Source organism: Euphorbia lathyris, chromosome 7 (assembly GCF_963576675.1).
Source record: "Euphorbia lathyris chromosome 7, ddEupLath1.1, whole genome shotgun sequence".
Taxonomy (NCBI): Eukaryota; Viridiplantae; Streptophyta; class Magnoliopsida; order Malpighiales; family Euphorbiaceae; genus Euphorbia; species Euphorbia lathyris.
In genome coordinates, this window is record NC_088916.1 from 70,207,141 (window position 1) to 70,219,231 (window position 12,091).

At 30.1% G+C, this 12,091-nt stretch overlaps 1 long non-coding RNA gene across 1 annotated transcript; it reads right to left on the minus strand.

Moving 5' to 3' along the window:
• Nucleotides 1–4,617: 4,617 nt before the first annotated feature.
• On the minus strand, nt 4,618–10,207 carry LOC136201219 (uncharacterized). Its single transcript, XR_010673747.1, has 7 exons — nt 10,058–10,207; nt 6,666–6,933; nt 6,499–6,575; nt 6,183–6,386; nt 6,024–6,116; nt 5,810–5,926; nt 4,618–5,049 (listed from the first exon to the last, which is right to left on the minus strand). It is a non-coding gene; the product is annotated as an uncharacterized lncRNA (long non-coding RNA).
• Between the last annotated feature and the right edge of the window lie 1,884 nt (nt 10,208–12,091).

Sequence of the window (12,091 nt, forward strand, 5' to 3'; positions counted from 1 at the left end):
ACAAACACTAATAATTAAACAGCTAACAACTTACTGCAACTACAAACAGCTAACAGCTCACTGCAACTACAAACAGCTAACAACAACCGTAACAGCTATTAGCTAACAGCTGAACCAAACGGACCCTTAAATTTTATAAATTTTATCGAATCCATAATTTAAAAAACGTGAAAAATAAAAAAATAGAGAAAATGTTAAAAAATATAAAAATGTGAAACATGAAAAACGTGAAACCGTTACAAAACACGAGAATATGCAAAAAAAAAACGCGAAAAACACAAAAATGTCAAACAAAAAAAAAGAAAAACAAACACACGAAAACACACAAAACATGAACGCAAAAAAGTAACAAAACACGAAATATACAAAAACACGAAAAATGCTAAAATACAAAAACGTGAAAAACACGATAAACATGAAAATGCGAAAAACACAAACAAAACATAAAAACGAAAAGCATGAAAAAAATGTGAATTACGAAAAACTGACAAAATGCAAAAATATAAAAGCACGAAAAAAAAACGAAAACGTGAAAAAGGAAAAAATCGAAAAATGAAAACGTGAAAACGCGAAAAAAAAACAAAAAAAAAACACAATAACTTGAATAACACGAAAACGTGACAAAACGCGAAAAATATAAACATATGAACAAGCGCGAAAAAACGTAAAAAATACCAAAAAACACAAAAATATGAAAATACGAAAAAATGTTATATACGCATTTTTCTCATTTTCCTGTTTTTAACATTAAAAATGTTTTTCACATTTTTGTGTTTTTTATGTTTTATGTTTTTTCCATGTTTTCGTGTGTTTTCCACTCTTTTCATGTTTTTTTAACATTTTTTATTTTTCGTGATTTTTGCATTTTTTTCACTTTTTGTGTTTTCATGTGTTTCATGTTTTAAACAATTTTTTGTGTTTTCACGTTTCTTTGTTTTTCATATTTTTTTACATTTTTGTGTTTTCAGCATCTATTGGTGTTTTTTGTGGGTTTTTTTTTTTGTATTTTTTTTATTTTCATGAGTTCTTTCTACATTTTTTCTTATTTTAGCGTTTTCACAGTTTTCCACATCTTTTTTTCTTTTTGCTTTTTACCGTTTATATATATATATATATATATATATATATATATATATATATTGTGTTTTCATGTTTTACGTTTTTTTTTGTGTTAACCGTTTATGTGTTTTTTTTGCGTTTTCACTCTCTTCCATTTTTAATTCGTTTTTTTCTATTGTTTGTGTTTTCAATGTTTTTTTCGTTTTTACATTTTGTATTTTACTATTTTGGACCTCTCTTTTTTCTTGTTTTTACAATTTTTCCATTTTTTATGTTTTTATTGTTTTTTCTATTTTTTTGTGTTTTTTCCGTTTATGTTTCCCATTTTTTTGTTTTTTTATTTATTTTTAAAAATGATATATATATATTAAATATTTGAACAATTTATATAGTAATAATTAAAATTTTAAAAGAAATATGAAATTACATTTGAGGGTAATGTTATCTTTTGAATAAAAATTTTATTTATTACATTCTATTTTATTCCATCAACCAAACATATAAATAGTTATTCCTAAATAATTTATATTCCATTTTTTTTTTGCTATTCTAATTTTTTAGAATAGTCATTCTATTTTATTCCATTTCATTCCGCGACTTATAATATCCTTCCATAAAAACCAACGAATAATATTTATTTTTTTTCCTTATTACTTATTGATTTATGTACGAATTTTCACATGCACCTTATTGATTTATGTATGGTATTATCACAATTCTGTAACTTAGTTTCAATTCCCGAATTAAACCAGATCATTTCTACTAAGGTTTAGGTCCCTAATGTTAATACATTCTTAGAAAATGTGTAATTGATACGCTCTGTTCAAATAAAAGAATACACATTATCAGGGGCGAACCGATCAGGGCCGTCTCTGGACATGAATTGGAGGGGCGCCAGCCAAGAGCCCAACGGATTGAGTTCAAAAATGTAAATTTTTCAAAAAAATCATAATATTATAGAATTTAAGTTACAGAAATAATTTTAGGTTTAAACAATTCGCAGTATACATATAGGCACGAGGGAGGGACCAAAAATAGAAATTTCATAAAAAAATACGGAAATTAAAATCTCAAAAGATACAATGACAATAAATATAATTCACAGGCCTAAACAGTCACAACACAAATTTATGACTATATTTTCTTATAATAATTTTTTGCATGTTGATGAAGATGATGTTTTCTCAGAAATGAAAGTGTTGCAAATACTTTGCCTAAAATTGTTTATTTCGACATTTGAAATTTTTGAATTTGTCAAAGCAGCACATTGTTATCCAAATATTTCAATTGCTTTTCGAATTCACTTAACTATGTCAGTGGCCGTTGTATTTGCTGAATTTGTTTTTCACGGTTAAAATTATTGAAAAACTATTTGAGATCATCAACGTCTCAAAAAAGATAATAGTTTAGCTGTCACATCCGTGACTAAATTTCTAGAATTTATACCTAGATATTAATATATATTATAATTATGGGGTGTGTGATTTTTATTTAGTGTTATAGGAAAAGTTTGAGGTTAATTTGATGGGTTTATGTGTAAATTAAAAGTTTAGGGTAAATTTTAAAAGATTATAGAAAGATGAAGGACCAAACTGGGTATTTTTCAGATTTGAGATATATATCTCAAATCTGGTGCGGTGATCTTCATCATCATCTTTCTTTCTTTCTTTTTTCTTTTTCCTTCTCCTCTCCTGTATCATCTGTTCTCTTCGATCGTTTCTCCACCGTTTCTTTGATTTACGGAGATTCGACCGTCCGAATCACTCGAAATTTAATTGAAGCAAAATGATTTATGGTTATGAAATAGTTTGGAATTTGATTATGAAAGGAAATTTGAGCACATTATGATTTTATATCCATCGGGAGTTATCCGGATCGGTGGTTTTATATTTGAAGACCATATTCAGTGAGGGACATGGCCTGTGTACACAGTCTGAAGACCTATTGGGTATGGCAGCGAAGTGCTGGGTAAGACCATATGGGATAGGCAATGTTAAGAGACGTCTCGACTATATATGTGGTTATGGATTGATACTTAAGGGGAGAAACTCGAGGATGGATACAATGTTTTAAGTTTGGATTATGTTTTCAGTTATGATTGATTTTGATATAAGGTTTTACGTTTGATTGATTACGAGTTGGTTTGATAAAACATTTATTTGATTACAAGTTGGTTTGATAAAAGATTTATTTGATTATGAAATGGTTTGATGAAACGTTAAGTTTTGAGTATATTTGAGAAGGTTTTGATTAAATCCCTTTATAAAGGTATATTATGTTAAGTAAAGTTGGTTTTTATAGCTGATAGTTTCTTACTGAAATTTTTGTCTCACGTTTTTAAATGTTTTAATGTTTTTAGGTGAGAAAGTATAGGATATAGAGAAGGTTACGACCGATTAGGCGAGGATTGGAAGTTGTTACTTATTGTTAGAATTATGGTTAGAACTTTGGTATTTCAATTGTAATATAATATGATATTATGATATTGGGATAAATTGGAGACTCCTAAGTGTTGATTATGATCTTTCTATTTCACGCCTGATGCCGATTGAGATCGTCTAGGGTCGGGTGTGACATTAACAATTTTATGTATTGAATGAAATATATTAGAAAATGTTGACGTAGAGACTATTTTTAGTGATTCTACATCTAGAAATGCTCGTAGATAAGCAACTCGCACTACACCATAGATGGCCAATTGCAACGACAACAACATGTTGCATCAGGGGCCTAATACTGTTACAATAGGCCAAAAAATGGGTTAAGGCAACACTTTTGATCATTCGAAAAGCGTTGGTATATTCACCATTGCCTTTGATGTCAAAGGCAACAGTTACATTCTCAATTGCAACGTAACCAAACGTGTTGCATTTTTTACAACAAAGGCAACGAAATACCTCTGAATATTGAAGGCAACGTTTTTTAAACATTAATAGCAACATTTTTAATATAACAAAATTGTTGCAATTATTAAGGCAACATTCGTAATTTAAAGCAACACTCATTTTCAATCAAATGCAACAACATCTAAAGTGAAGGCAACACTTGTGTAACATAAAGCAACACAATATTTGTATTATAAAGCAACGATTTGTTAGAGTAAAGGCAATATCTCATAACCTAGAGCAACACTTTATATTTTACAAATGTAATGATCTTTTAGGCATAGGCAACATTATTTTGTAAAAAGCAACATTTCTCCATTAGCAATTGCAACAACACTTCATAGTAAATGCAACATTATAACTTTTAGCAGCACTTTTTAGTTTTATTAATGCAACGATGTTTTATCCTAAATGTAACATTTTCTTATTCCGTAGCAACTATTTTCAATTGAAAAATGCAACGATATTTGATATTAATGCAACACATCTTATTATCAAACGCAACGACCTACAATATATAACACAACACTTAATAATCCAAAAGGCAACAGCCATTCAAATAGATGTCAAAATAGCATTCTTTTACAAAAAAAAAAAAAAGAAACTGTCAATCAAAAGTACCTAACATTACAATTCAATAGTAAAATAAGTTTCTAATAACCATAAGCATAAATAAAGCATTTTTCCTTCATCAACAAGCATTTGAAGGAGAAGAGTCAATGGTATTGGGAGAATCAACAACTCCATCCAAATTTAGGTTCAATGATGGATTCATTTGGGCCAACCTTTGTATAATAGTGGCAATTTGAGCTTCCATGGTCTTTTTCATTTCATCTCTAACTTCACTTTTTAGTTCATTCCTCATCTCCTCTCTAACTTCATTCCTCATCTCCTCTCTAACTACAGTTTTTATTTGATCGATTGTCTCATCGGAAATGTTTTTCTTACTCATAGAACCTGAAGATTCAGGGGTCTCTTTTCTTTTCTTGATGTGGCCTATCCTACCAACAAGCCATGAACGACCATGAGATGATGCTTCACCAAGTATTTCCTCAATTGTCTCGGTTTTTTCTCCTCCAGTTAACAACTTTTCTTCAAGCCTTGCCTAAACAATAAAAATTATTATTGAATGAAATAATCCAAAAAAACTGAACTCAAAGAATGACTCAAACCAGTAAACCGAATCTTCAAACATCAATCAATAATATAGACCTCAATGACTCAAATCATTATTAACCTATAATGGAAATTAAAAGTAAAGTATCCAATCATATATTTTATACTATAAGAACATGTACTTATTTATAAATGCTCTTAAATTTGCTAATTTATGCTATCACAGTAAGAAAATTGAGATCTCCAAATAACATATCTCATAAAAAATTATCTTAAAGTTAGCACCAGATTTCTAATCATAATTACTAATCTGAATTAAAATAATATAGAAAGCTGACAGGTAATATAAAAATGACAAGTTTGATGTTTCTATTTAGGTAAGGAAGCTCCATCTTTAATACAGCAATTAGTATGCCTTAAAAGAGGTTTTCACTTCCTAAACAAAATGACTAACAAAAAAGCTCAATGTTCACTTATGTTTATTGCTGTTGATTTAACCTATGAAATTGATTATGTGTGGTTTATGTAAGTGGGCATAAACGATGGCCAGATGGATAAATTTATCATCCAAATGCAAATTTAATCAAGTATATAGTTAAAGATCATTCATATCATTGCTTAAAAGTATTCTTATCAGCAAATCAATGGCCCTTTTTCTAGAAAAGTTAGAAAAAATATATATTTCACATCTTTGATATTTTGAGTATTGTTTCAATTTACCAAATGTCTTAATTTCCTCATTGACTTACAAGTTTATCCGCGGTTGAATTGTCATCATCTTTGTATTGATGACCTTCCTTTCTTTTCCGAGTTGCTACAAAAAGTTCTACCTTTGACGGTTCCACTTGATCGGGTTTCTCAAGTTGCTTACATAGATCATAAATGAAATTAAATGTCACTATTCAGTATAAACTAATCATATTAATTGTAAATAACAATTTTTAAAACTCATTTTATACATACCAACTTCTTGCGGATTCGTGCAAATCCAATTGGACCACAAGTATGTTGATCCTTGATTAGTTTTCGATTTGTTGAATTTTTTGCTACCAATTTCTGAAAATTTGAATATAAAATGTCATTAAAATATCAAAATGAGATTTCAGATATTTAAAATTTTACCTCGACTTTGGCATCATTTCAAAATTGGAGGAGCGTCTCAAATTCTTTGTCCGATAAAAAGTTTGGTCTGTTTTTCCTCCTATCATTATTGTTATCATAAGCCTTGTAATAACTTTTCTTGATGCGGCTTTTGTACACCCTCCAAGCATCAGATATAGTCTGCATCATCCATGGCTTTCCACCTTCGCTTATACTATACTTTTGCTATAGAATTCATGAAATTTAATAATGATTAGCATAAACGATGCAATAAAATTAGGCTTTACATCACAAAGAACAAGGAAAATTATGTGGTAGTTTAATTAAAGGGTTGTACCTTTACAAAATTCCATAACTCATCTTTACCAGGTACTTTATGCCAATTGATGTGGTCCAAACGCACATATTGCCTTGCTAAAGTTCCCAAAAAATTACTGAATTCAGTCAAGGTTTATTTAGTTTCTTGTTTCAATCATGTTATGTTATAAATAGTCTCATCTTTACCAGGTATTTAATCCCAATTCAGCGAACCTTGCTTTGTTCGTTTGAATATTGGCTGCCCGGATCATTTCAATATCATGGCCATTTGATTCTCCAGCTTCTTCATCTGTTTTATATTCTATTGCTTCTTCTACATGTTGGCTAGATAGTGAAATTTTCCTTTTCAGACCCTTTTTTAGCTCCCTTTGTTGTTGTTGTAAACCTTGCAAAGTCACATACTTGCGCTTATCTTTAAGCGCTTGCCTTGGACTTTGACGAAGCACAAGATTTGCTACAATATAAAATATATAACTCAAGATTCAAAATCTTTTATGACATAAACTGAAATTTATTCAAATTACCATTCTCTGTTAATTTTTTAGAATACATAAATGGACGAATCTTTCTAAACCCGAAGAAAATCAATGAATTGCTACCCCTAATGAAAGACATTGGAAAAGGAAAACATTTAATTAGAGGCACAAGAACTTAAGAAGAAAACTTGGGATTCATTATGCTAATTAACTGAACCCAAAACTCCAAACAACAAACAGAACTGTTATGCATTTTAAGCTTAACATGAAAATCAAACAGTGGGTTTAAAGCAAGGTATATCAATTATGATGGTGTTCCTATAAGCTTAATTTAACACAAAGTCTAATAAACATTAATTGTAGAAAAGCATATACCTGTTTCCTTTATCTCACAAGGTTGAACACAAACAAAGGGTTGCTTTTGAGTGGTTTGTTGAACTTCATCAAAATCATTGTCAATAAAAAACTCAAGAGTTTCTTCATCAAAACCATGGCATATTAGATGGTCATATAATTCATTTCGAGAAAGCCATTTGCGATTGTAACAATTTTTACACGGGCACTTCAATTGGTCTCCGTCGGCATACTTGGCAAATGCATTATCAACGAATGACTTTATTCCATTAATATACTCTTCACTATACTTAGGAAATTCCAACCAAATCTTATCATCTCGACCCATGACAAAAAGTCGGCTGTTGTTTTGTGTTGGACAAGTGATTTAGTAGTGTCTCTATCTTCCTAGTAAAGGAAGAAGCAGGTTGGCAATGGCATCCATCAACCTATGTCAGCAGAACCTGCCCTCATTACTCAAAATGGCAACAGGTTGGAATCTATTGAAAAATTAGTGCAAAAGCTTTTTAGTTATTATCTATGATGCACATAAATGGAAACGGGAAACAAAACGGAAACGGATACCGTGAAACGTTATTTCTACGAAAAATTAGCTAGAAAACAGTAATGGAAACGGAAACGGATACGGTCAAGGAACCAATATTCAATAGCCTAATGAATTCAGCCTATCTCAAATCTGGATATTGGGAGGTTGCTTTGGTCAAGCTCTTAACAACATTGAAGATAAATTATTCAAAGGCAAGAACTACAACTTCAAAGGCAAAATCGTATGGGTTCACAATTCTTCAAAGGCAAGAACTACAACTTCAGACTGCTATCTACAGATACATAGAAGCAAGGTGTCCAGTTCCTTACCATCTTATTCTTCCTATTTGGAGATGTGTTTCTAACTCCTTTGGCACTGTCAATTCTAACATTTTCTGTCCTACCTGTAAGTTCTATTTTTATTACTGGATTAGATGTCATTAATTAATTATGAAATCAATGATTAAAATTTGATTATTTTAATGATGTGATTATATTGAATGGTGTAGTTATGAGGGGGATGCAAATGAAAAATAGGAATGGGATAGAGCTAGAGCCAGGGAGGTGCAGAAGAACAGATGGGAAGAAATGGAGGTGCAGCAAAGAAGCAGTGGCAGATCAGAAATACTCGTGCTCCTGCTCCTGCCAAATCTGTTTTCTGAAAATGTATACTTTTTATATATTTGGAGAAGTGGAGAGCAAAACAATTCATGTTTTTCATAGCAGATCACTTAAATAGTGATAGTAAGTAGATGAGATTGACTTTGTTTAAAATTTTCTTGATTTTACTTTTTATCATCTTTTTATTAGTGTGGGTTGCTAGAATTGTTTTGTAGGAAGTTAAGGTTACTTCTTTTTGTAGGACTTGCGCTAGGAATTGGCGGCTCAACAGATAAAGAAAGAGGTAGTTCTGGGGCAAAATCGCATGGGTCATTTATTTCTGACACCATTAATTAACACAATTGGCCTTAATCTTGCTATAAACCAAACAAAATACATAATGGGTTGTGCAGTATAGCCGCCCCGTCCACATGTTTTTATTTTATTTATAGATGCATATGTGGTTTGGGTTGGTGGGAGCAAGAGGGATTCTAAGCTCTAAATGCATCAATTTAAAATACCCCTATTTAAGATCTAAAATAGGCATATCCTTTTCTTATTATTTGCACTCAAAGCTCTAGTGTCATCAATTCTATGGAGGGAAATGGTAAAAGAGTAACATAATGCAGCAGTAATGCAATAGCTATCCCACCAGTAATGCAATAGCTTGGGATGAAGAATATGTAGCAGAACATTATTAGCGCTCTTTCTCAAAAGAAATGTAAAAAGAGGCACAAGAACCATAGTGATTCTATCTAGAAGAAGCTAAAAAATTCAGGCAGACTGATGTGGAAGAAGAAGAGATTGCAATGTGATAAAAAAAAATAATTTGAGGAACCAACTCAACATTGCTGAGAATACAGCTGTTGAAGAGTCTGTGGGCAAGAGGAATCAAGTAAGAGCCTACGAGAACAAAATTGCTTTTGAGATTTTTATCTAAACGACTAAATTGCTAAGCCTTGTAAAGGCTAAATTGCTAATATATCAAGTCAGGTGGAGTGCATTCTAAAAGATTGCATCTAAAATAATATTTAACTATAGGCCACTATGCAATACTATAGACATCTGTTTATTTAATTATATATGCTTATTCTATGATTGATAAATCTTAATTAATTAAGTTGTCAACACCATTATATATGTATTATTATATTACAAAAGCTTTCAGGTGTGGATTTTCAATTACTTTTGATCAATGAAAATACAAAGAGGAGGATGGGCTCACTCACTTTCTCTTTCCTTCTCTTTTATTCAATTTCAAATGCTGATAGTCAATTTCAAATCAAACTCATAGGAGCCCAAGCACTAACAGAGACAAAAGCAATCAAATTAAAGAGCCCAAGCACTAACAGAGACAGAGCAATCAAATTAAAGCATCAGAACCTTACCATTGTACAAGCCTAAAAGCCAAAGTGAAAATTAAACATCCAAATTTGAATCCATACTTCGAAAATAAAGTGATTTTACTGAATTAATTAGTTAAATGAACTGAAAACCAATAAAAAGATTCTAGTCTAAAAAGGTTCATCAATAAGAGACTGAAAACCCACCACATATAAACAATTAAAGCTATGAAAGCCAGCAGAAATAGATTATACAGGAATAAGAATGGTAAAAAAATACCGGGAACGGCTTTGGATCACAGGCGGGTTTGAAAGCGTCCACCACCCTGAAAGACTGAACTCGAATGAGCTAAAGTTGAACTGAAGTTCTTGGTTGGAGACAAACGCATATGAGTAGAGGAAATCAGTAGTGAAGTTTAGAGTTTTTACTGTATTGCAGAAAGAAGCATGGCGGCTGAAAAAAAAGGAAGGAAAGATAGACAAACAAGGAAGGAAGGAAGTTTAGGGTTTTTACTGTATGGAATGGCGCTAATTTTTTTTACTTTCCCGCTATCCAAAATTTCATTTTCGTTTTTAAGGTTGACAAAACTTTTTAATTTTTTACTTGGTGCAGATATAATTAATTAATATGGAGATTTTTTTGTTGAAAACTAATATGGAGATTCTATTCTAGAATCTAAATTTATAATTTTTAGGCCATCAAACCCTATTTATTTTTTAATTTCGTTTATTTTTTCAATGAATTAATATATATATTTTTGGAATAAGGTGTAAAAATACCTTTAAAGTTTACATCTATGAGCAATTTTACCATAACATCTAAAATAGTGCAATTTTACCCCTAACGTTGGCAGCCTATAGCAAATTGATCCAATTTATCAACGTTAGGGGAAAAATCTTAGCTACCAACCTTAGGGGTAAAATTGCACCATTTTAGATGTTAGGAGTAAAATTGTTTCTGACTATAGATGTTAGAGGTATTTTTGCACCTTATCCCTATATTTTTTTATTACTTTTTACTTTTATAGGGCATGTTGTTATCTTAATTGAATACTTATGGATTAATTTTGTTGCATTCAATTTTTTTTTCTTTTATTACTTTTTTGGAAGGAAATTTTTTGGAGGGAAATTTTAGAGTAATAAATTGGAGGGATTTTAGGACATTAATTGGTGTGAAATTTTGGAGAAGGAAATAATACATATACTTTTGGTCAATGCATAGATTTTTTGTGAGATATATTTTGTGGGAATTTTGAAGTAAAAAAATTCCAAAATGTTAATAAACAAATATTATTTTTTTAGTTGTTTTATAAAATTAGCTATACTTAGTCTATTTTTATTCAATTAAACGCAACACTTGAATAGTTTTTTTACATGACTAAATGTTGCTTTCTCTAAACATCAAGTTGATAAACGCAACGTTATCTCTAAATATTGTCTAAATGTTACCTTAGATGAAGCAAAACAAATAAAAAATATCAAAAGCAACACTTTGTCTAGAATCGTTGTATTTAACATACATGAATAGTAGCAAAAAAATAAATTTAGCTCATGCAACGTTTTAAAGCATCACTTTTTAAAAAATGGTTGCAATATGCAATCTATGGTGTAGTGTCGGTAATAAAATATTTTTTATTTGAAATTTGAAGTTTTTATTAGATTCCTTATTAAATGTAATAAAAATGTATCATCTTTAAGTAATTTTTTTACATAATTTTTTTTAGATTAATTACATATAGATGCCCTCTAGTTCGCCGATTTGCAGATGGGCACTTGTAGTTTTTTTTTTTACAAACGCAATCCTATGGTTTGCAAAATTTTGCATTTGGGTTCACTTTGTCAGAATTTGGTCAAGAACAACATTGAAATGAAAATTTTCAAGTTAAATTATATTTAGGCAACTTTAATTCTTCATTTTTTTAGGCTTGTGGTCATTTAGACGTTTTTTTTATGAGAGATAAAGTTAATGTTTAGAGTTTCTCCAGAAATGATGATTTTGAAAAATTAAAAATATGGTTTGATAGTAAATATATAATATTAAACAACTTTAATTCTTAATTTTTTTTATTTTGAAGTCGTTATCGGTCAAATTTGACAAAATAAAAAAATGTAAAATTTTGTAACCAAATAATTACGTTTGCAAAAAAAAATACAGGTACCCATCTACAAATTAGCAAAACCACATAATATTTATATATAATTAACTTTTGTTTTTTTAATTTTTTAATTGTATTTATTTATTTATTAGGATACTAATTTATATTTCACGGTTAGATCTTCAAAATCTCATGATCGGCTCTGAGACCGACACTGT